This window comes from Myxine glutinosa, chromosome 5 (genome assembly GCF_964187855.1).
Source record: "Myxine glutinosa chromosome 5, kmMyxGlut1.1, whole genome shotgun sequence".
NCBI lineage: Eukaryota > Metazoa > Chordata > Myxini > Myxiniformes > Myxinidae > Myxine > Myxine glutinosa.
Window position 1 is genome coordinate 2,640,940 of NC_136265.1, and position 24,859 is coordinate 2,665,798.

Here is a 24,859-nt window from a genome sequence, read left to right on the forward strand (position 1 = left end):
AAAGAATGAAACATTCTGACGATGAAAAGAATACAGCTCAAATGGAAAAGTCCCTTGGAAAAAAGTCTTTTCGGCGGTGTATGAGAACATTACATTGCACCTTTCTGCCCCACGAAAACCAAAGTTACTCTTTTCGGTACAGCATACAAAATGACATTTTTAAAATTAAAGACATAAACTTCTTCAAAGTGTACGTGCACATTGCTTATAAAATAACAACGAAAAAATATCTCTCGGCAATCTCCAGTCTGTTTATTGGATCAATGGAGATTAGTGGACATTAATTATTATTAATGGAGGTTATTAGTGGAGATTTAATCTCATGGAGAAGATTGTCATGCGGACCGCAATGCTAACCCCCGCTCTGGCAGGGAAAATGGCCTTAAAATGCATGTTGTTGTTGTTGTTCTACAACTATTTAACACACGAACATCCTGGTATGTCCACAGGTGTACAATTACCCCGACAAACCGCTAAAAACACAGAACTTATTACAGGGTAGATTCCCTGTTGCGACAGTCGAAGCATGTTACCGATACAGATCTTCCTCCCCCTCGATATTCCTTTACCCCCCAACACAACACAGCCCCCCCCCCCCCCCCCCTGGAACCATAGCTCCCGCTAGGTTCACCGCAGGTGCTACCATTCCAGTCTTAACACATACTGTCTCACACTTAACCCTATCGGACCCGCTGTCGACTTTAGTCGCCATGGCCATACTCAACCTTCTGGCCCATTGTCGACGAAAGTCGCCCAAACCAAAGGCCTTCTATAGAGATCGATACCTTTTTCCATTGTGTGGCTACAGGATCGAAATGAACGGGTCCGATAGGGTTAATTCGCCTATGAAATAAAGGAGGGCTGTGGGAAGTGAGCCGGACTTCCTACCTATTCTCCTTAACATGCTAATCCCCTTAATGGGTGAGGATAGTATGACCTGGGTGTGGATAGTATGACCTGGGTGAGGACAGTATGACCTGGGTGAGGACAGTATGACCTGGGTGAGGAGAGTATGACCTGGGTGGGGATACTATGACCTGGGTGGGGATACTATGACCTGGGTGGGGATATTATGACCTGGGTGGGGATAGTATGACCTGGGTGGGGATAGTATGACCTGGATGGGAATAGTATGACCTGGGTGGGGATAGTATGACCTGGGTAGGGATAACAGTTCACAAATTTTGTTCTTCTTTAGCGGACACTTTTTTCCCACCTTGTGGGGTCGGCCAGAGGAAGCTTGGTCCAAGTCTTTCACGAACCGGCTTGGCCAGGCCTGACATTTGCCGAGTTCGGGCAGGAATTTGGAATTTTGGCCATGGTGCCGGCGATACTCGCCTACTCTTTCCAAAGCACACCATGGGATCTTTGGGATCCACCAACACATGCTGGCAGACGGAACTCCCGCTGTTCGCCACCATCTGTTATCTTCCCCCATCCAAAACGTTGATCTTTTCTACCCCCGTTAATACACCCAATATCCACCTCTTTCAATCTCTGAATTCATTCCTGAAATTCCCAGTCACGTCAATTTGTTTTACACCGTGCACCTCTCCCACCCCCCCCCCCCCCCACCCTCACCCCTCCACAGATCTCCCGATGTCCCTGTTCTCGACTGTTGTACCTGTGTACTCCCCTCTCTCTCCCCCCCATCTTGTCTCCCCCTTCCTTTATTATGTTTTATGTGTCTGTTTATGTTTTTTGTGCTTTAAGTGCTAATGCGTGTTTCATGTGCTAGCTCTTAAACGAGCCTCGATTTTGTTTAAAAAAACAAAAAGTTTTTTTGTTTTTCATGAGAGAAAGTTCCTCAAAAAGTTATAAAAGAGAGAAAGGGTGGGGGTGGGCCCAGAGGTTGTTTGCCTCGGGGCCCCGTGCTGGCACTCGATGCCCCTGTGTGCATGGTTTGCGTTGTGGGAAGGTGTAAGGGAGGAAAGGTTTCAGAGGGATGGGAAAAAGGTATTCAAATGGATTGATGATGGGAGTGATTCATAGGGATTCATGATAAGACGGATTTGAAAGCATTGACGAGGAGACGGGTTTCAGGAAAGTGGAAATCACAAATGGGACAGAACCTGCTGAACACACAGAACGCATTTTCCCAGTCCCTGCTATGAGGGGAAAGGTAACCCAAAATAAACAGAATTTTGATGGAAATATCTAAACTGAAGATCCCTTGTGTATCGAGTGTGACACCCCAGGCTCTTTCCACAAACACAACAATATAAAAGTAAGAACAAATTAATGATGCAAAAGAATAACTCTTTCTCTGTCTCGGATTTGGTGTAAAATTACAGTAACTTGTTCTTCTGGGCCTTGATTTTCGAAGACATTTCACGACCCAACGGTGTAGTTGTGCATCCACAGGTTTCTACTTTCTCCCTTCTCCACTCTCCTAAATACGTCAATCTTAACTGAGAGATGCCTCACGTGCCGGTTGGTATCCCGTGCCGGTTTGTAAAGTGTTGGATAACACAGCTTTTACTGTCGTTATAAAACCTTCACGTGACCACTTCGTCCTCACTCTGGAATGGTTTACATTGAAAACATCATTTTATCTCGATGTGAAACTACTTTCTCAAATCAAAACTGGTTCTTCATACATGAGCCACCCTTTCCATATAAACATCACAGAAACATACTTTAATGGTGTCAGTTATTTCCCAACTTCTTAATTGTTCATGATTACAACCAAGTATTGTCCATGCCTACCTGTAGTAGCAGGTATCTCTGCAGCTTCGCTTTTTCTGTCATGGTAGATTGATGACACAGACACGTTGTAGTCAGTTCCAGGAGAGAGGTTTGAAAAGACGTAGCTTGATTGCTCTGTGGTTTCATTTACTTTCACGATGTTTGCAATGGACAACATCACATGATATTGATATTGTTCTTTGTTTGTATCATCGGGGCGTATCCAGGAGATGGAGAGAGATGTTGTGTTTCGTCTTGTAATTTTAAGATGGAGAGGAGATGATGGATCTGAAATTGAAAAATAAAGGAGAAAGGAAACAATAAGAAAAGATCAACATTGTCTGTTAACAGAAAAACGTGAGTACCACTTCCAGAACCACGACCAAAACAACTTTTAGCAGCTCTTCACATCCACAGGAACAAGTTTTTACAAATCCACCAGCACTTCCTGCAACGATCATTATGCATGACTTCCCTTTTGTATTCCAGATATTCAACTCAAATTACAGTAAAATCGGTGTTGTTCGGCACCGATGGGACTTTGATCCTGCCATTTCATCAAACATGCAGGTTATTTAAATATATCCTAGAATGGTACAAAAGAGCAACTTGTAAAACTTGGCCTGTGAAAAATAGATGAAACATTAAATCTGGCAGGGCCCCCACGCCAAAACTCGTGTTACCTTCCCGGTGATTGAGGCCCTCACAAATGGGGAACCACCTTCTCGACTTCCCACCTTTATCTGCATATGACGCGTTGTCAAGCAAAACCATAGATGGGACGTCGGCTCTTCGAGTGCAGCAAATCAATGGGGAACAACTTCCCCTCAGTATATTACACCCTATATCTAACAATGGTGGAAACAATTAATACTCAATCAATGCTAAATACTGTTTGAATGATCGTTTTAAGGCCATTTTCCACGCTAGAGTGGGGGTTAGCCTTGCGGGCCCCATGACAATCATGGTTCCCTCTTTGAGGCAATGTTTTTATGGCCGGATGCCCTTCCTGACGCCAACCCTTGGTCACGCTCTTACGATGCGCAGGGATAAATACTAAATAAATAATAAATACTTATGCCAACTACTGTTTAATTAAATAAATAAGAATTATCGCTGATGTGTGATGAAACCAGAAGGCTTTCTTCATTATAAATCACATGCTCTGCTGTCTTCGTAATAAACAAGCCTTTTTTACGGTGTAGCCCAAAGGGCATAGCAGTCTGGAACAGTGTTTGTCCGTCCGTATGTACGTAGGTATGCATGTATGTCCGTCCCCTCAAACGTACACCAATCAGAGCTGAGAATCTGGTCACATGACAGGGTGATGTGATTACGTCTGACGTTATTACGGCGTACAACGGCTGATTCCACACTACGGCACTTTGATTCCAATATCGTTTGGGGCCGAACATATCGTCGAACCTGTCATATGTCACAATCGCCATGATCTCGGAGACGAGATCTCGGAGATCTCGGAGACGGTGGGAGGGATTTTCGAAGCTCCACACGGTCTCCACGTTTTTCGAAGTTAAGTCTGTTCACAATTGTATTTTGTCGAAACTGTATTCATCTTTCGGTGTGTGAAGTTATTGTTTGCAACTTTGGTTGTTTCTCGGTGTTTATCTTTCATAAATTGATCGTCTGTTTGCCGCGTCGCGAACGATTTGAAATCGAAGTTAAGTGATTGTTCCCATTTGTATTTTCGTTAAAACTGTATTTATTAATGGTGTTGTATGTATATTGTGTCCCGACGAAGATTTTTCGGTGCAAATCTTTCATACCTGTATTGAAAATCGTGTTAATTCGTGTCGTGTCTTGAGGCCTTGTACAGTGTGCACTGTACAACCTTGAGGCTTTGTTTTTCTCTCAGCGGTCCGTCGTTTGTGATCCAATAACTTTCGTTCTCTGTATTCCCAGTCTTTTCACCCATAGCCTACCTACTTCCTTGTGTAAATCTCAACTCAAAAAAAAAAAAAAAAAAAAAATTCCCTTCTCTGTTCTCATTCGTTTATTTCTTCTTATTCGTTCGTTCGTTCTTCGACCACGTGTTTCTCCCCCATTTCCCCAGATAGTTTTCACTCATTAACCTTCAATGTTTACACTTTCCCCTCAAGTTATGTATTCCGTCATATTTTATAACACCTTTTTCTTCTTCTTCTTTAAAAGGCTGCTTTCGACTTGCTCACCAAATCAATTCATCCCAAAAAAAATATCCATCTCCTATAGTGCCTTTTTTCTACATTCCCTAAACTCTCCTGCACTCCATCCTCCATCCAGCGTCCTTAAACGTATTTTTAACTCGAAGGTCACAAGAAACTCATTTTGCAATAAATGTTCGTTTCCCATAAATCGTACACTTTCAAAAATCCAATCTCACCCCTCCCCTCCAAATCTTCCCCATAACACCTCCCCTCCAAATCTTCCCCATCACCCCTTCCCTCCAAATCTTCCCCATCACCCATCCCTTTCAAATCTCCCCCCTTGCCCCCTCCCTCCTAAACTACCCCCTCACCCTTCCCCGCCAAGACGCCCCCTCGCCCCTCCCCTCCTAGACTCCTGCCTCACCCCTCCCCTCCAAATCTCCCCCATATCCCATCCCTTTCAAATCCCTCCCCTTGTCCCTTCCCTCCCAAACTCCCCCCTCACCCCTCCCCTTCAAATCTCCCCACCCTCATTGCTTCTCAATTTCCCCCCTCTCACTCCCCCTCCTCAAAGCGTCCTCCCCGCTTCTTCCCCCTTCAAACTCTCACCTCCATCTCCCCCAACCTTCTGCCTCGCTCTTCCCCCTCCTCAAATAACACCTCATTGTGGCTCACCCAATCACCATCAAACCTTTTGTCCGCCCCATCCTTCCCTTTCTCCGAGCTATTCTGAAATCTCTGACACACCTTCAACAGCTCTCCCTACCTCTTCCACCTCTTCCACATCTTACCCTACCCCTCCTCCCCCCTGTTCTGTATCTGATGCTCCCCCTTCCTCTTCATTAACGGTATGGACCTCAAACATCCGGGGCCTTCGTTCAAACTTAACTGATCTCTCCATACAGGTTGCTTCTGTCAAACCAGACGTGATCTGCTTAACAGAAACTTTCCTCCTTTATGATGTCTCTGATTCCATAGTATCTCTCCCGGGCTACTCCCTCCTCCGGTATGATAGACCTGAGCCTCGTCCTGGAGGCGGGGTTGCTATCTTTATCAAAAACTCTCTTCCTCACTCGCCCTGCACTGCACTCTCTCCACCTCACCCCCAGGAATGCCTCTGGCTACGGCTTCCCCTTCGCTCCCACCTCTTGTTCATATGTGTGTTGTACCGTCCACCAAACAGTGATGACTCCATCTACATCTCGCTGTCTGATGATATGGACCAACTTCTATCTACTCATCCCAACTCTCTCTTCCTCATATGTGGTGATTTCAACTGTCATCATGCCAGTTGGCTGGGTGTGGGTACCTCTCTCACCAGCCATGGCTCCTCAGCAAAGGACTTCTGCGACTCACTGGGACTGACACAATCTGTCAATTTCCCGACCCGGATCTCAGTCAACGGAACATCTTCTCTTCTGGACTTGGTTATGACTAACTTCCCTGAAAATGTCTGCTGCTCTTCTTCTGCTCCGATCGGATCATCTGATCATGTCCTTGTTAAAGTGGCCATCTCTCTGACCATCCTCAGGGAGCCTGCTCAGCGTCGACGAGTCTGGCATTTCACTCAGGCCAACTGGCACGGTCTTCAAGCAGCCATCAATCATCTGGACTGGTCTCCCATCTCTACCACCTCTGACATCAACTCATCCTGGGAATTCTTCCAAAGTAAATTGCTCACTCTCATGCACAGATTTATCCCATCTCGTCTTCAGTTGTCATACCCTTCCTCCCGTCCATGGTACACGGAATCTTGTGGTGAGGCTGTTGCCCAGAAACAACTTGCCTTCGTCTCCTGGAAAGCAAATCCAACGGAAGGAAATCTCATTTCCTTTCACAAAGCCCGAAACAAGTGTGTGTCCACCCTCAGGAGAGCCAGGAAACAATATCTCTCCGTTCTCAAGACCGAACTCTCTTATCTGTCTCCCTCTTCCAAATCCTGGTGGCGTCTGGTCAAATCCGTTTCTGGTGTTTGTTCCCCCTCCATCCCCTCCCTTACCTCAAACGGCTACACAGCTGACTCCGCACGTGAAAAAGCTGAATGCCTCAACTCTGTGTTTGCCTCTAAATCTTGTGTCCCAAACCCATCCCTCTCTGTACCCACCATACCCAGTCGTACCCTGCTGCTCCTGGACTCCGTGTCCTTTCCTCCTGACAAGGTGGAAAAGTTTCTGTCAACCCTCGACTCTGATTCTGCAACTGGACCCGACGGCATCAGCCCACGGGTCCTAAAATCCTGCTCTGCTGCTCTATCTCACCCTCTCTCTGTTCTCTTCACCCTCTCTTTTGCTCAAGGTCAACTGCCATCTGCTTGGAAATCAGCCAACATCACCGATTTGCACAAAAAAGGTGCAAAAACAGATCCTAGCAACTACAGACCAATCAGCCTTCTCCCAATTATCAGCAAAGTCATGGAATCCATCATTGCTTCGGATATGAAATCTTTCCTCTTCTCCAATGGCTTGATCTCTGATCATCAATTTGGTTTCAGACCAGGTCACTCTACTCTGGACATGCTGCTTCTGCTGTCTCAACAATGGATGGAGGTCCTCAATGCCAAACAGGAAATTAGAGCTGTCTCCCTCGACATATCACGTGCCTTCGACACGGTCTGGCACCCCGCTCTGCTCACCAAACTCTCCTCCTTTGGTATCCATGGAAATCTCCACGCATGGCTGGCGGACTTCCTCTCTAGTCGTCGTCAACGTGTGGCCCTGAATGGGTTTCTCTCATCTCCTCTTCCTGTTCAGGCTGGAGTTCCCCAAGGCAGTGTTCTGGGCCCAGTGCTTTTTCTGGTCTTCATCAATGATCTCTCTGACTCTCTCGAAAATCCTCTCTATCTCTTTGCTGATGACTCCACTCTCTGCCGCTCCATTCCTCTTCCCTCAGATCGGCAGTCTGCTGCCTCCTCACTCTCTGAAGACCTGGACAAAATCACAGACTGGTCAAACAAGTGGAACATGTCTTTCAATCCTGACAAATCTCACACTCTTATTATGTCTCTCCGAAAAGATCGACTGGACAACCCTCCCATCTACTTTCTCAACAATCCTCTCCAAGAAGTTCTGTCGCTCAAGATTTTGGGTCTCACTATCTGCCATGATCTTTCTTGGGAAAACCACATTTCCAAGCTGGCCTCCAAAGCCAGTCGCCGACTGGGCATCCTCCGTCATGCGAAGTCCTTCCTCGGCACACCTGAGCTCCTCACCACATACAAGGCTTTCATCCGCAGCTCAATGGAATACTGTTCTCCCCTATGGGCCGGTGCTCCTGCCTCACACCTAGCTCGGCTTCACGCTGTTGAAACCAAAGCTTTCAGAATTATTGGAATCTCCCGCGATGAAGCTATCTCTGAGGGCCTTTCACTCACTCACCGCAGGCAGGTAGGTGGTCTTTCTGTCTTCTACCGACTCCTCTCCGGCCTTGCACCCCCAGCTCTCTCTGTGCTCTGTCCCCCAAATATTCCTACAGGTCGCACAAGATCTGCCAGCAACCCTCTGATGGTTAAACTGCCGAAATCTCGGCTCTCTGCTCACCTTCACTCTTTCATTCCTCTTTTCTCCCGCCTCTGGAACAAACTCCCTCACTCCCTTCAATCCCACTCCTCCCTCCAGGTCTTTAAAACAGCTGTTCACCACCATCTCTTATCTTCCACCATCCAAAACCTTGATCTTTTCTACCCCCGCTAATTCACCCCAGATCCACCTTGTTTGAAATTCCAACTTCTTTCCTGGAAGTCCTGGCAGTGTCCATATGTTTTATACCTCTCACACCGCCCCCTTCCCATGCCCCCCCCCCCCAAAGCCCTCGCCCTCTCTCAGATCTCTCGATGTCTCCATGTCTCTCGGTCCCTGCTCTCAAATGTTGTGTTTGTGTCCTTCACCCTCTCTCCCCATCTTGTCTACCGCTCCCGATGTTATATGTTTTATGTGTCGGTTTGTCTTTCTGTGAGATTAATGTTCGCTCTTTCACGAGCCTCGATCTTGTATACAAAAAAAAAAATCATAAAAATCAAAAAAAATATCTATTTTTCCGTTTTTCATTCAGTGTGAAACACAAACAAACCGATTGTAAAAATGATCATAAAATATCGAAAGCAAAGATGTTACGGATCTTCCAATGACATCGTACATATCGGCTGAATGATTCATGTCTTCATACCTCACCTTCAGGTCGCTTCGGACAAATTAGCCCATGTTTCTTAACACAGTAGAGTTGTTTTCGTAACAATGATAATAGCGTTAATCCTAATAATATCGTAAATATAATCGTTACACTGCAATCCATTTATCGTTCTTGCAAAGTTTCTCGATTGAAGCGGTGTTTGGTTCATGAATCAATGATAAGTGTTGAATGGTACAAATAATGCGGAAGGAATGAATTAGCCTCGGTTTTTTTTCGTAATGTTTTTTGAATAATGATAACGTAACGTTAAAGTGGTTTAAGCATTCGAGCAAGAACTCCATTCAAAACAGTAAAGGAACTGCTGGCTTGGCAAGCGCGAGCTAGCTGCTTTTTAAATGAGCACAGCCATGTCTTCCTCCCTTACAGTTTCGGATAAAACAGCATGCAAAATTGGGTTTAATTGGTGGTTTTCAAAACAAAACCTTTATTGGTGAGTCTCAAAAGGCCACTACGAAAAACGCCACTTTATGCTGCTAACGCTACGAAACGTTACGAAACGAAAAACGCCACTTTATGCTTCAGGAAGGATCATGTTATTTATCCAATCCTTGTGGGGAATGTGGGATAATATATATTGTTGCGAATATGGAATTTGGCCTCCATATCCGCTTGTAAATATTCCCCTATTTTCTCCAATACTCCCCAACTTTCCCCGATCCCCCATTCCCTAGTCCCATTGCATGTAAATAACAATCAGTAGAGCCGACCTTCCCCTTATTCCCCCATTAAATGTCGTGCCCAGGTCCACCGCACCACACGTAGACAACTTTCGGACATCTTCCTAGTTATTCTTATTCTATGTCAGTTAAGGCCTCGTCTCCATTAATTATGACTCTTCGTTGCACCAGAATGTGATTATATGGCATCAGTAGTGAGTTTAGGACCTTTCCCATACCTCCTTCCATCTTCTTCCCCAACAATTACAACAACAACAGAGGAGATGGCGGCGGAGCGGGGGAGGATGCGTCCTCACACCGGCTCGATTAGCGCCATAGACCATGCGCTCCACGGGGTTACCACGAAGGGGCTCCTTGTCAGCTCCTCGTCAAGGGCGGAGCCTGGTAAACCCCCCGCACGCACCCAATGAGAAGCAACGTGCCGATTCCACGAGGCGGAGCTAACGAGCCGAGGGCGTGTCACTCCCCGCCGGATATACGCGGCCCCGCGCCGGATGTGACGTAAGATGCGCACCCAGCTTGGAGAAGGAAAGCCACCTGCGAGCGCTGAGTCAGATGCGCCCCCAGCTTGAGCAGACAAGAACGTCGCCTTCCGAGCGCTGTGACCTCCCTGCATCTCTGGACCGGACCGAGTCGATTCTGCCTTGAGCCAAGAGTGCACCTTGAGCCATCGACTGCCTGCCTTTCCTTGCCATCAATCCCCGTGTGAGTCAGCATTTTGTCCCGTTTATCTGTCGTCTGTTGGGAATAATATAAGATTGTGTCTAAGTGCTTGTCTTTCTATGCTGTCCCTCTTGTAGTTGTAATCTAACCTTCCGCCTTAATATAACCTCCTCCGGAGGTCTTGAGAACTGAACCCCTGGTGTCGTATTGTGTTATTGTAATCCAGCCGGGTGTCTTCTTTTTCTTATTGAGCCAGCATCGCGCGACTTCGTCAACGTCGAGTATAGTTGGGTAATTTGTGCGGACACGACGGCCATTCCGCTCGGCCCACTTTAACATCAAAGTCGTGTCTGTAACAATTGGTGTCGAGGAGTGGAATTCGAACCCGGGACTAAATTTATTAGGCCCAAATTGGTAACAAGTAGAATCGATTCGGAGCGCGTTTCCCGCGCGAAATTATAACGGCGAAATTTGTATTTGTTTTACGAAACTCGAATTTTGAAAGTCGCGCTATGGCGGGTCAAGACGGCTGGGGTCCGGTAAAGGAGAGTGAGGTAGGGTCGATCCAGGACCAAAATGAGGGACAGGAGGAGAGCGAAGCAGTGAGGGCGGCAGGTTCGCAAAATAGCGCCGTCACGCACGAATAAGCGGGCGCGCAAAATGGCGCCTCGCTGGTCACCGTGCCCGCGACCGAAGTAGCGCCGCTGGGAAGATTGGAACTTTTTTTTATACAAATGACGGCCCTTATGGAAAAGAATAGTGAGCGATTGGAAAACCAAATGGGGGTAATGAGGGACGAAGCGAGGGGTACCAGTGAGAAGTTAGACAATAATTTTGAGGAGTTAGACAAGAAAATTGGGAAGTTAGACAATAATTTTGAGGAGTTAGACAACGGGATAAAAGAAGTAAAGAATGGGTTAACGGGGGTAGAAAACAGAATGGCCGCTCAAGAGAATCAAATGGAAGGGATGAAAAAAGGGTTAGAGGGGTTAGAAAACAGTATGGAAGGCAAATTGAGGGACATGAGGGACCAAGCGGAAAGGGAAGTTAACCAAATGGGGCAGCAGATAGAGGGGGTCAGAATGGGGGTAGAAGCCAAACTGGATGCTCACAGGGAGGAAATGGAGCAGATGAGGGTGGCATCTGGGCAGGAGATGCAAGTGATGGGAGAAGAGATCAGAAGAGGAGTGAGTGAGGAGGTCGGAGGAGTGCGCGAGGAGGTGAGGCACTGTAAGGAGCGCATGGAGAAAGAGGTGAGAAAGGGGACTGTAAAATTGCAAGGTGGTATAGAGGAGTTGACGCTGGGAGTAGAACAACTGACAGTGGGACAAAAGGAGTTGGGGGACCAGGTAAAGAAGAACACAGCGGTAATAGAGGGTTTAAAATCGACACAGAAGGAGATGAAAAAGGACGTAGGGGTAATTAAAAAAGAGTGTCAGACGGTACATGAGGACCTGACGAGGAAAATGGACAAGGTGGTAGAGGTAATGGAGGTTAAAGAGCGGGAGGTGCGGGAGCACATAGAAAAAAATAAAGTGGAGTTAGAGGAAGAACTTAAAGGGGCGCACGAAGAGATGAAGGGGATGAAGCAAAAATTAGAAGAAGTGGAAGAAGGGGTGAGCGAAATTAAGAAGCGACGGAGAGAGGATAAGAAAGAGATAAAGGAGGAAGTAAAAGAATTGGTCCAAAGTCTGTGTTCGGATCGTGATGATGTGCTCATTAACCGGATGAGGGATTCGCAGGTGATGGAGGAGAAGCGAAGAGAAAGAGGACCCGGTGTAAGTGGTGACCAATATGGTCGTGCGTATGATGCGCCAGGTGATTTAATAAGCTTGGGGGTCGAGATAGACCCGGATGTTCGTGAGAGGCCAAGAGTGAGGTGTATGGCTGGTCCGGAGGGTATGGAACGAGAGGTGCGAGGTGTGGGTGAGCAAGGTTGTGGTGGTGGTGGTATGGAATGGGTAGCGGGTTGCGGAGGTGTGACCCATGCATCAACACCAACAGGGGTAGTTGTTGGAGGGACCGGGGAGGCACGAGAGCCCCTTGGGGGTAGTGTACTGTGGGGGCCCGGCCGGTTCGGCCCCGCGCTGACCCCGCAAGGGGCGACGCACGGGGTCCGGCAGGCGGGCAACGACTCACATATGAGGTGGTCCCACAAGGTCCCACTCGCGCCGTATGACGGCAAGAGTGATCTACGCGCGTACCTGGCGCAGTTCGACTGTGTGTGTAAGGGCAACGGTTGGGGTGAGGACGAAGGTGGAGTACACCTGGTGGCCGCATTGCGCGGCGCGGCGGCGGAGGTGCTGACGGCATTACCAGCGGGTGCTCTCACCCTGCCAGCCCTCCGCGACGCCCTAATTAATCGATTTGGAATAGAACAGCAGAGCGAGCTTGTTAAAGCTCAGCTCGCGCTGCGAAAGCGCAAGCCCCAGGAAGCCATCGGGGAACTTGCCCACGACATTCGCCGCGCAGTGGGGATCGCACATGCTAGCATGGCAGCGGATTCCCGGGAAAGCCTGGCGCTGGACCATTTTATCCAGGCCCTCCCGGATATTGAGCTCCGGCAACAGCTCGCCATGTGGCGCCCGCAGACTCTGAGCCAGGCGGCTGACGCTGCGGCCCGTTGGGAAGCAGCGAGGCCCCTGGCCCGGGGGGGCGAGCGTCTCGCAATGGCGGTCCGCCAGATGGGACCCCCGATGGAGGGCGGACCCCTTAGGGGGCCCGCCCCCGACGTGGGTCCTGACCTGGCGGGCATGGTCCGGAGGCTGGTGGACCAGCGCCTGGCAGGACCTGGACCATGGCAGGCGGCCCCGGAGGTGGCCCGCGGTGGACCACGAGCGGGTAATCCAATTCGGACCTACAGGGGGGGGAATTTGGAATTCCGGAGGCAAGCACCTTACCAGGTGAGGTGCTATACCTGCAACCGCCTGGGTCACCTGGCGCGGCACTGTCGAAACGCGCGCCGGGATGATCCCCGGCAGTTGAGGTCCTCAACTCCGCCCAAGGGGGAGCGGGTTAGCCGACCCCAGACACCCCCCCGCCAGACCCCGGGAAACTAGAAGGTGTCGGGCACGTAGGGCGGTGTTCGGCAGCAGAGGATGGAGGAGAGCCCTCATTGACGCGACAGGTCATTTATTGTGGCCAAATTGGAACCGGTAGCCTGACAATTAGATGCAAAATTGCCGGCGTGGGGGTAGACGCCGTAGTGGACACAGGAGCTAGCGCCACGATCATCAGCCCTGTGGTCCTTGATTCGAGCGCAGGTGGCTGGGATAAGATCCAGCGCCTGCAAAATTATAGTTTGCAGCTTGCTACCGGGGTAACGGCCCCGATCATAGGGCGTGGTTCTGTGACCCTCAAGTTAGGGTCGGTAAGGAGGGAGATAGATGTTTGGGTGGCGGAGGTGTGCGACCCATGTTTAATAGGGTTGGACCTGTTGACTGCCAGCGGTTGTAAAATCGACTTGTGCCGGGGGATCCTGCAGGTGGGAGTAGAAGAGCTGCCGTTAGGGGGAGTGAGCACGGCCGAGAGAGCGGAGCTGGAGGCTTCCGAGGCCGTGACCATCCCCCCAAGGGCCGAGGCGATAGTGCCGGCCCGATGGGCAGCTCGCCCAACATGGCAGGAGTCCTGCGGCCTGGTCGAACCGGTGGCAGCGCAGTCCATACCGGGTTTAATCGTGGGCCGCACCCTTGTAAAAACGGACGGACCGGTAGTGGCCGTCCGAGTAATAAATATGAGTACAGAACCACGCACTATAGTAAGGGGCACGAGGGTAGCTGGCTGCACCCCCGTCGAGGAAGTCGCGACAGTGAGGGGCGAGAACGTCCAGCCGAGCCGACCCCGGGGGGAGCCTTCAATAACAAGTAGGAATTGGCCCGATCCCATTTGCGAGATGGTAAATCGTAGCAGCGTAGAGTTGGGAGGTACCCAGAGGGAGGCCTTACACAAACTGGTTGGGTCCCATTTGGACCTCTTCTCCCTGTCCACCGAGGATATTGGACGTACGGGCCTGGTGAAACATCAGATCCACACCGGTGAGGCCCGGCCTATTCGTCAGGCCGCCCGACGGCTCCCTTGGAGCAAGAGGGCGGAAGCTGACGAGCAGGTTGCAAAAATGCTCGACGCAGGTGTGATCGAGCCCTCGGGAAGTCCTTGGATGTCACCTGTTGTGCTGGTCAAAAAGAAGGATGGGACCACGCGGTTCTGCGTGGACTATCGCCAGCTAAACAACGTGACACTCAAGGACTCATATCCCCTGCCAAGGATTGATGACACCCTCGATGCCGTTGCGGGCTCAAATTGGTTCACAACTTTGGACCTCAAGAGTGGGTATTGGCAGGTGGAGATGGATAGGGCAGGGAAGGAGAAAACGGCATTTTCCACAGGTAAGGGACTGTATCAGTTTACTGTGATGCCGTTTGGTTTGTGTAACGCCCCCGCCACCTTTGAGAGATTGATGGAGCATGTACTAGGCGGCATGCCATGGCAATCATGCCTGGTGTACCTGGATGACGTCCTGGTACATGCCCAAACGTTCCCCCAGGCACTAGCTAATTTGGACCAGGTGTTCGGGTGCCTCAGACAGGCAGGGTTGAAGCTGAACCCGAGTAAGTGCACTTTGTTTGCAAGAGAGGTGGCCTATCTAGGTCACGTGATTGGCCGCGAGGGGGTAAAAACAGACCCAGACAAAATTAAAGCGGTAGAGGAGTGGCCCGCACCACGTACCATCAAAGAGGTGCGGGGATTTTTGGGACTCTGCTCCTACTACCGGCGCTTTGTGGCGAAATTTGCGGAGTTGGCCCGTCCCCTCCACCGGCTTACGGAGAAGGGGACGCGATTTAATTGGACACGGGAGTGCCACGAGGCCTTCCAAAAATTGAAGGGGTGTCTAACATCCGCACCCCTTCTAGCTTACCCCACTGGTGACGGGACATTTACCCTGGACACGGATGCGAGCCAGGAAGGATTGGGCGCAGTTTTGTCTCAGACACAGGAGGGCGCGGAGAGAGTGATTGGTTATTATAGTCGGGCCTTAAGTAGGCCCGAGAGAAATTATTGCGTCACTCGCAAAGAGTTATTGGCTATGCTGGCTGCCATGAACCATTTCCACCCGTACTTGTACGGGCGGAAATTTTTGGTTAGAACTGACCATTCCTCCTTGCAATGGCTCCTTCGGTTCAAGGAACCGGAGGGCCAAATTGCAAGGTGGTTGGAAAAGTTGCAGCAGTACGATTTTGATGTGGCCCATAGGGCCGGGAAGGCCCATGGTAATGCGGACGCACTCTCTCGGCGTCCTTGTCTGGGGGAAAACTGTAAATTTTGTGCGAGACACGAGGAGAGGGAGCAATTGGGCGATTCCGCCCCGATTCTCGTCGTCCGGGCAACCCGGGTGAGAGGGCCAATTTTGCCACTAACCGCGGACGAGGAATTTGGAGAGTTGGCTTGGAGCACGGCCCAGCAGGAGGATCCTGTTCTGGGGCCGGTGTTCCAATGGGTCAAATTGGGGCAAAGACCAAAGGGGGAAGAGGTCACCCCCCTCGGGGCACAAACAAAGGCATATTGGGCTCAGTGGCAGACCCTGGAATTGAAAGGCAACATCTTGTATCGCAAGTGGGTGGAGGTTCCCTCTGATCGAACTTCCTGGCTGGTGATAGTCCCTGACAAATTCAAGAACGTCATATTGCAACAGGTGCATGGTACCCGCTCCGGCGGCCATTTGGGCAGGACAAAGACAATATCTCGGGTCCGCCGGAGGTTCTATTGGGTGAATATGGGGCGCGACATACAGGACTGGTGTCGGAGATGCGACGCCTGTTCTGCCAAAAAGGGACCAGCACGGAGGATGAGGGCCCCCCTTCAATTACATCAGGTGGGGGCCCCCCTTGAGCGGGTGGCTATGGATATTCTAGGACCGCTGCCCCGCACCCGCCAAGGTAATAAGTATATCCTCGTTGTAATGGACTATTTCACCAAGTGGCCGGAGGCCTACGCCCTCCCCAACCAAGAAGCAGGGGTGGTAGCGCAGGCCTTCGTGGAAGGATTTGTGTGCCGGCATGGGATTCCACAGGAGTTGCACACCGACCAGGGACGAAATTTTGAGAGCAAATTGCTAAAAGATGTGTGCAGTCTCCTGTCAATTCGGAAAACCAGAACAACGCCTTTAAGACCTCAATCTGACGGGATGGTGGAAAGATTCAATCGAACTCTAATCCAACAACTGGCACTGTTCACCACCACCCGTCAGGATGACTGGGACGAACATCTCCCTTACTTGCTCATGGCCTACCGAACCAGCCAGCACGGGGCCACCGCATGCAGTCCAGCGTTGCTTATGTATGGGCGGGAGTTACGGGCTCCCGCCGACTTGCTATGCGGTCCCGTGCCAGACACAGTGGTTAACCCGCCGAGGGAGGGGTACGCACGTCACCTAGAGGAAGGCATGGAGCTAGTCCATGCCTTCGCCCGCCGCCAACTCCATCTGGCGGGGGAAAAGATGAAGCGCAGGTACGACGACCGGAGCCAGGGGAGTCAATACGCTCCGGGGATGAAGATTTGGTTCTTTAATCCCCGGAGGCGGAAGGGAAGGTGCCCAAAACTCACCTCCCCCTGGCAAGGCCCAGGAGTCGTCCTGTCGCAAATCTGTGACGTGGTCTTTAAGATCAAAATGGGGCCACGAGCCCTTCCTCGGATCGTCCACGCCGACCGGATAAGACCTTACACCGGCGAGCAGGCGCCCCCGTGGATTGCCTCGGCTTTAGATGCCGAGGCGGGACCCAGTACCTCTGAATAAGGGGGGCTTATTAGTGCCAGAGGACTGGGGGATTGAGGAGCGATAGGCCCGGTGGGAGAGGGTGGCATCCCTGCCACCCTTCCCATGGGGGGCAAAGGAGCAATAGCTTATGGGGTGTATGGCAGTGAAAACTAGCCCGGGTGGGTTAGGATATTGTGTGTAGGGATCTAGAGAAGATGACCTTAGGTAACGTTAAGTTTAGTTAGTGACTGATACCTGTAGTGGGGACGCAGGTAGATTAGTATGGATGCTAATGACGTGGGAGCGCAATAGTTTAAAGGGACGACTGGGAAGCGCAAGTTTCAGAAGGGAGTAGTTAGCTGAGATGATGCTGTGTGTGTGAGAATTGAACAGGTGTGATTGCACAGGTGTGCAACTGGACAGGTGTGTGGAGCAGTGTATGAGTAGTGAGTGTGTGGATCAGCGCGAATGCGCTTGGGGAGAGAAGGGTGCAGGTGGCACCAGGTGTGAGAGCACAGGTGTGCAAGTACAGGTGTGTGGAGAGAGTTGGAGTAAGTGGTATGGAGTGGTGTGCGTGGTGCGAAGGTGTGGATGGGGGAAGAGTGGACCCCTTTCACGAGTACCCGGGGCGGGTAGTGTAAGTGTTAGGTAGAGGGTGCAGGTAAATTGTGGTTGGATATTGGCATTTGTGGTGCGGTGGCAGAATGGTGTTGTGGATGGGTGCATTAGTGTTGTGGAAATGGCTGGGCGTGTAGCCTGTTAGTGTGTGTAGTTGGTTGGGCACTCCACCACTGTGAGGATGTCGGCCAGGTGAGGCCGCAGGTGGGCTCTGGGAGCCGGTAGTTGTGAGTGGGTGCCTGAGGATCCCGGGTGTGGATCGGGCAGCCCAGTGCCAGAGAGGGCACGGAGTGGGGAGAGAGCCAGAGGGCCTTCCCCAGGTAGTTAGGTTAGGGTGAGGAGCAGGTAAGCTCGGAGGCAACTGCAGTGGTGGAGGTGTGCAGGTGGGTAGACCCACTGGGAGAGGTACACGCCGCAGCCCAGAAATTGTGCGAGGGCACCGGGAGATGAATCGGGGGAGTGAGACCCCAAATTGAAGAGCACCACAGTTTGGCCAATGGGAATTGGTTTTTAGAACCCATAGTGTAAGAGGGCCAATGGTTTGGCCGGAGGAAGACCCCGGGTAGTGTAAAGTTGTTAAAGTCATTTAGGAAATAGTTAGGATTGATGAACCTGTCGCACCATACGCAGCCACTTACCTGTGGTGATAATGATGACTCCACACCTGTGTTTTCTTTGTTTTGTTGCAGGAAATGAGAATTGCTGTGTGGATTGGTGAGACGCATCACGACGTGGATGAGACATTGGGGTGATTCCATCTCTCCCTCCCTAGGAGGGACTGATGATGAATTGGTAATGGCAAATTTTGATGTGCAGTTGGAGATGGCAAATTTTGATGAGAGTTGAAAATGGCAAATTTGATTGGTTAGGAGGGAGAGAAGACGAATTTGGTTTATGGGAGGAACGGGGAAGACAGTAGGGATGTTTGTTGATTTGTAAAGTAGATGTTTATGGGTAGTGTTGTGTTTTGTGGATACAGTAAGGGGTAAGGGAGGGGCCATGTAGGTTACCTGGTGGGGGGGGGGGGGGCGTACGATAGGAACGTACCTGTCTCACCTGGTTCCCATGTGCCCCCAGTGTGCATCACCTTACATTGCGTGCACTTTTGCGCCCTTACCACCTTACTCACTTGTCTGCTTCTTTTGTCTCCCACCTCCGAGGATCTGGCTTTGGGGTAGAGAGAGAGGAGAGAGAGGTGCTGGCTGCGCAGTTGTGGACCTGCACTTTCGCTGTTTGCTGCCGGGATCGATACACCATATGGACCGCAATGTTTGTGGCCACCCACAATGGACCGCAGTTCGTTTGCGGCCAAGCACCACCCGGGGATGGACCTATGGATCAACGTGGCACCTATGCCATACAGGTGAACCACTAATAGTTAACACCACCAAGTGCACCACAAGAAGAGCAAGAGACACCTGCAGGGTTAGGGGTTGTCGAATTTATTTTTATTCCAATGAACAATGGTGACTGCACCGATTGGTGGTGGGGTGGTGCTGTTGATGCTCGGGAAGGGTGCTCTGCACGTTATTAAAGGCCGTCGGCCACAGAGCACTCGTGGGTTGGTGTATCGATGTTGGCAAGCGCGCTCTCTCTATGCATAACATCTGCATGTGTTCCTCCAAAAAAACAGGTCCTGGATCGTAGTGTAAATAGCAGCGTAGTCTTGTAAATAATGCTCCCTACCGGCTGTATGTTTAGTTTGAGAATTCTTTCCGGATTCGGTTATCCTGTGGGTGTGTTTCTGTGAGGAGAAGGGTGCAACGTCGCAGGGGGACATATTTACTCATTTGTGAATATCTGTAAAACTGTCGCACTCAGGGTAGAGTTAATAGTAGAGGGAACTACATTGCGTGCCACACTAAAGTAGGTAAAAATTTATCGGGTCGGGACGCCCCGAGGGTAGAGAAGGGTGCAATGTTGCGAATATGGAATTTGGCCTCCATATCCACTTGTAAATATTCCCCTATTTTCTCCAATACTCCCCAACTTTCCCCGATCCCCCATTCCCTAGTCCCATTGCATGTAAATAACAATCAGTAGAGCCGACCTTCCCCTTATTCCCCCATTAAATGTCGTGCCCAGGTCCACCGCACCACACGTAGACAACTTTCGGACATCTTCCTAGTTATTCTTATTCTATGTCAGTTAAGGCCTCGTCTCCATTAATTATGACTCTTCGTTGCACCAGAATGTGATTATATGGCATCAGTAGTGAGTTTAGGACCTTTCCCATACCTCCTTCCATCTTCTTCCCCAACAATTACAACAACAACAGAGGAGATGGCGGCGGAGCGGGGGAGGATGCGTCCTCACACCGGCTCGATTAGCGCCATAGACCATGCGCTCCACGGGGTTACCACGAAGGGGCTCCTTGTCAGCTCCTCGTCAAGGGCGGAGCCTGGTAAACCCCCCGCACGCACCCAATGAGAAGCAACGTGCCGATTCCACGAGGCGGAGCTAACGAGCCGAGGGCGTGTCACTCCCCGCCGGATATACGCGGCCCCGCGCCGGATGTGACGTAAGATGCGCACCCAGCTTGGAGAAGGAAAGCCACCTGCGAGCGCTGAGTCAGATGCGCCCCCAGCTTGAGCAGACAAGAACGTCGCCTTCCGAGCGCTGTGACCTCCCTGCATCTCTGGACCGGACCGAGTCGATTCTGCCTTGAGCCAAGAGTGCACCTTGAGCCATCGACTGCCTGCCTTTCCTTGCCATCAATCCCCGTGTGAGTCAGCATTTTGTCCCGTTTATCTGTCGTCTGTTGGGAATAATATAAGATTGTGTCTAAGTGCTTGTCTTTCTATGCTGTCCCTCTTGTAGTTGTAATCTAACCTTCCGCCTTAATATAACCTCCTCCGGAGGTCTTGAGAACTGAACCCCTGGTGTCGTATTGTGTTATTGTAATCCAGCCGGGTGTCTTCTTTTTCTTATTGAGCCAGCATCGCGCGACTTCGTCAACGTCGAGTATAGTCGGGTAATTTGTGCGGACACGACGGCCATTCCGCTCGGCCCACTTTAACATCAAAGTCGTGTCTGTAACAATATATTCATATATATTATCAGTATATGTTACTATTGCTAAAAACAGTTAAATTGCATTTCAATGTTATCTTGTGTAAAATGGGATCTCAAAACGTGCAGTCTGAACAAGGGAATGTGAATGGAACCAGGATCGGACATTACTGGATATCTGTGAGTTGACATTTGTCACCTCCGTGAAAGGTCCGGAGGCAAGAGTTTGGATAAAGCATGGGGTTGGTATGCAGCATTCAATTACCGAGGCTGAACAGGTCAAAGGATTGACCGTTATCAACTTCTGAGTCACTCCATGATGAAAAGCAGATCTTCTTGGCACCAGGAAGGCTGCCTTTCAGTGACCACGGATCTTAAGCAAACAACATCAAAGGGAGAGGAGGCTTATTTAAGGGCATTGCACAAAGGGAGACGGAGAGAACTTCTTTGAATGGACAAGGCGTCGGTTCTGTGTTTTGTATGTATCATGTGCGGATAGTGTTAGTTCTTCTCTCGTTGATTGAATAAATCTATATTTGAACTGAGTGAGCTTCATGAGTCTCATTGCGTTTTTGGCTGAGAAGTGTCCAAAAAATATGTCACAACAAGTGGTGGCCCTGTACGTGGTTGCAACGCTGGGGAAGATCAGCAGCGGTTCGGACAAGCCAAGGTATGAAAAGTCTGCTTGTGTGTCCGATGGTTTTTTTATATATATTCTGCTCGTCTTCAAACAGTGTCTGCAAAATTGAACCTGGTGTGACTGAATTTGGACGCAATGAACACATATCTAGAGCGATTATCCGACTTTTTTTACGATTTTCTGTAAATACGTCTTCCAATGTGCGGGTGGAATTGGCCGCGACTCCCATCATTCCCATTGATAGCGCTAGGATCGGCTGATCTGGTTGGTTAGATGGGGCGTTCCCCGTTCCCCGCACGGATCCGCGTCCGGCCTCGCCGATGCCCCGCGCTCGGATCGACGGCCGAGAGGCTCACCGCATGCACCACGCTCACGGCTACGGCGCACGGGTTTAACCACAGAGCTGCGAGTACCCACTTAGATCAAACCCCGGAGACGGCGACGGCGATAAGAGGGAAGCACGCTCTGCACCATATGTTGCACATCCAACACGGCGCTGCACGTGGCAGTGTGCCTTGTATTGCGTAATATCACTCGATTACTTTTATTCAGCGTTCTCATAGCTGTAATTGTTGAGCCCGCGATGCATAATACACGGTTCATATATACACTCAAATGTACATGTACCGGTGTACAGTGCGCACGGTCGAACGCGCGACACAGGGCTCATGGGTTCTGATGTTCGCTCACCCGAGAGCGTGCAGCGCGCACCCGGATTGTGCCTGATGCATGATTAACCATATTGTGCGTACATGGTATGTGCGGGCCACACAAATCAATGCGGGCAGTACGAATCAGCACAGGTAACACACGCACATAGTATTGTATGCGAACATGATTTTGCAATTCAGCGATTGAGAATGGAGTTAAATCGCACTGTAAATGTGCGCTTTGGCACGTAAATTGCGGTGAGAGAGACACATGCATTTCATTGGCGGAGCGGTGAGCTCCACGGTCCATTTAACGAGCGAGCGAGCGAACGCCGACTGATTACATACACGCTGTGATAGACAGCCAATGAACACAAGCGCTAAACATAGACTAATCCGTGCAGTCTATCACATATCTGTTTATTTCGTGCCTTGTATTGCATAATATCTTGCGTTTTGAGATTATTACAGACACGTACAAATTCTAGACAAATGAGATATGATGCAGGCCTAAATAATGAAACAACTCGCAACTTTTTCGACCTTGTGGTTGTTTCAGAAAAACCCGGTAAAGGGCGTGTTCGTTACAATATCGAAGCGAAGGATCACTTGACTGACACGTTCATCTTGATGCGAATCACGTACGCACATACGCGAAGGCGTCGATATACGAATGTAGTGGGTGTTTGGCAGCCATGATGGAGTATTGAACGATCTGGTTTTTTTGCGGGAAAAAATATATATGTTTCGTATCTTCTCACCGATTGATAAACAATGATAGGGGGATAAAATACAACTTTGACACAACGTAGTAATCTTCCAGAAGATGTGTCAGTCTTCGGGAAAAAAAAAAGAAAAAAAAAAGAGTGTACGAAGTCTCATTGAGTTCATGAGTCTCAATGAGTTTTTGGCTGAGAAGTGTCCAAAAAAGATGTCACAACAGGAATATAGATTACAGTAGATCTTCGCTCAGTTGTGCAAGTAAAAGTTACCTCACGGATGTCGGAATTCCTTCAAATTACTTTTGTTTTGTGTTATTAACAGCATTAACGACTTTTTAAAAACCCAATCATATGTTTGTGGTTTATAATATTTTACAAGCCCAGCTGCGCTGCTGTTAGATTTCTGGTCTTCTTACTTTCACATCTCATATATTTCATTGCATAGTTTATTAGAATTCACGAAATATATACAACATTTATATACATATATACGAGTGGGGTCACCCGTGGGAATCCCACGGGCATGCACGACTTCATTTAAATGTTGCAAATTCAGTTTTACAAACTGGTTACTGGCAATTTAGGAGATCCACAAATGATGTGATCAACACAATGTATTTACTTCTGATAACATGTGAATGCATGTGCATGCACATAGGAAATACAGTTTGCAATGTGTGATTACATCGCATGTAAAATGTGACTTCAAGAGCTCAAATCCTCTCCCTCCCCGCCCCCAACCCTCCCACATCACGCACACTGCACCAGGGAGTGGATCACCGACAGGGGAGTGGGTCTCACACACACACAAATGGGGGAGTGGGTCACACACACACACATGAGGGAGTGGGTCACACACACACACATGGGGGAGTGGGTCACACACACACACATGGGGGAGTGGGTCACACACACACACACACACACACACACATGAGGAAGTGGGTCACACACACATGGGGGAGTGGGTCACACACACATGGGGGAGTGGGTCACACACACACACATGGGGGAGTGGGTCACACACACACACATGGGGGAGTGGGTCACACACACACACCTGAGGGAATGGGTCACACACACACACCTGAGGGAATGGGTCACACACACACACACACACACACACACATACGGGAGTGGGTCACACACACCCATGGGGGAGTGGGTCACACACACACACACACACACACACACACACACGAGGGAGTGGGTCACACACACACACACATGAGGGAGTGGGTCACACACACACATGGGGGAGTGGGTCACACACACACACATGGGGGAGATGGTCACACACGCACATGGGGGAGTGGGTCACACACACACACAAGGGGGAGTGGGTCACACACACACACACACACATGGGGGATTTGGTCACACACACACATGGGGGAGTGGGTCACACACACACACATGGGGGAGTGGGTCACACACACACACATGGGGGAGTTGGTCACACACACGCACATGGGGGAGTGGGTCACACACACACACATGAGGGAGTGGGTCTCACACACACACATACGGGAGTGGGTCACACACACACACATGGGGGAGTGGGTCACACACACACACATACGGGAGTGGGTCACACACACACACATACGGGAGTGGGTCACACACACACATGGGGGAGTGGGTCCGACACACACACACACACACATATCTTGTTTTTTATATTTGTTGCTCACAATTCTATCTCTTATGATTTTCAATTCTTATGTCCAATGATCCTCGATTCTTCTGTCGAATTACACACACACACACACACACACACACACACACACACACACACACACACACACACACACACACACACACACACACACACACACACACACACAGGATTACAAACGCAAGTGGCAACACGTAAATGATGCTCCGCCCTTCTCCCCACGTGCAGAGTACCTAATTGCAACTTTTTATTGTGACTTCGTCGAAAGAATGAAACATTCTGACGATGAAAAGAATACAGCTCAAATGGAAAAGTCCCTTGGAAAAAAGTCTTTTCGGCGGTGTATGAGAACATTACATTGCACCTTTCTGCCCCACGAAAACCAAAGTTACTCTTTTCGGTACAGCATACAAAATGACATTTTTAAAATT

General features: G+C 49.8%; 1 long non-coding RNA gene across 1 annotated transcript in view; it reads left to right on the forward strand.

Annotated features, from left to right (window-relative positions):
* LOC144892193 (uncharacterized) overlaps positions 1 to 24,859 on the forward strand; it is a 477,241-nt gene that overhangs the window by 322,730 nt on the left and 129,652 nt on the right. The window lies entirely within an intron of this gene.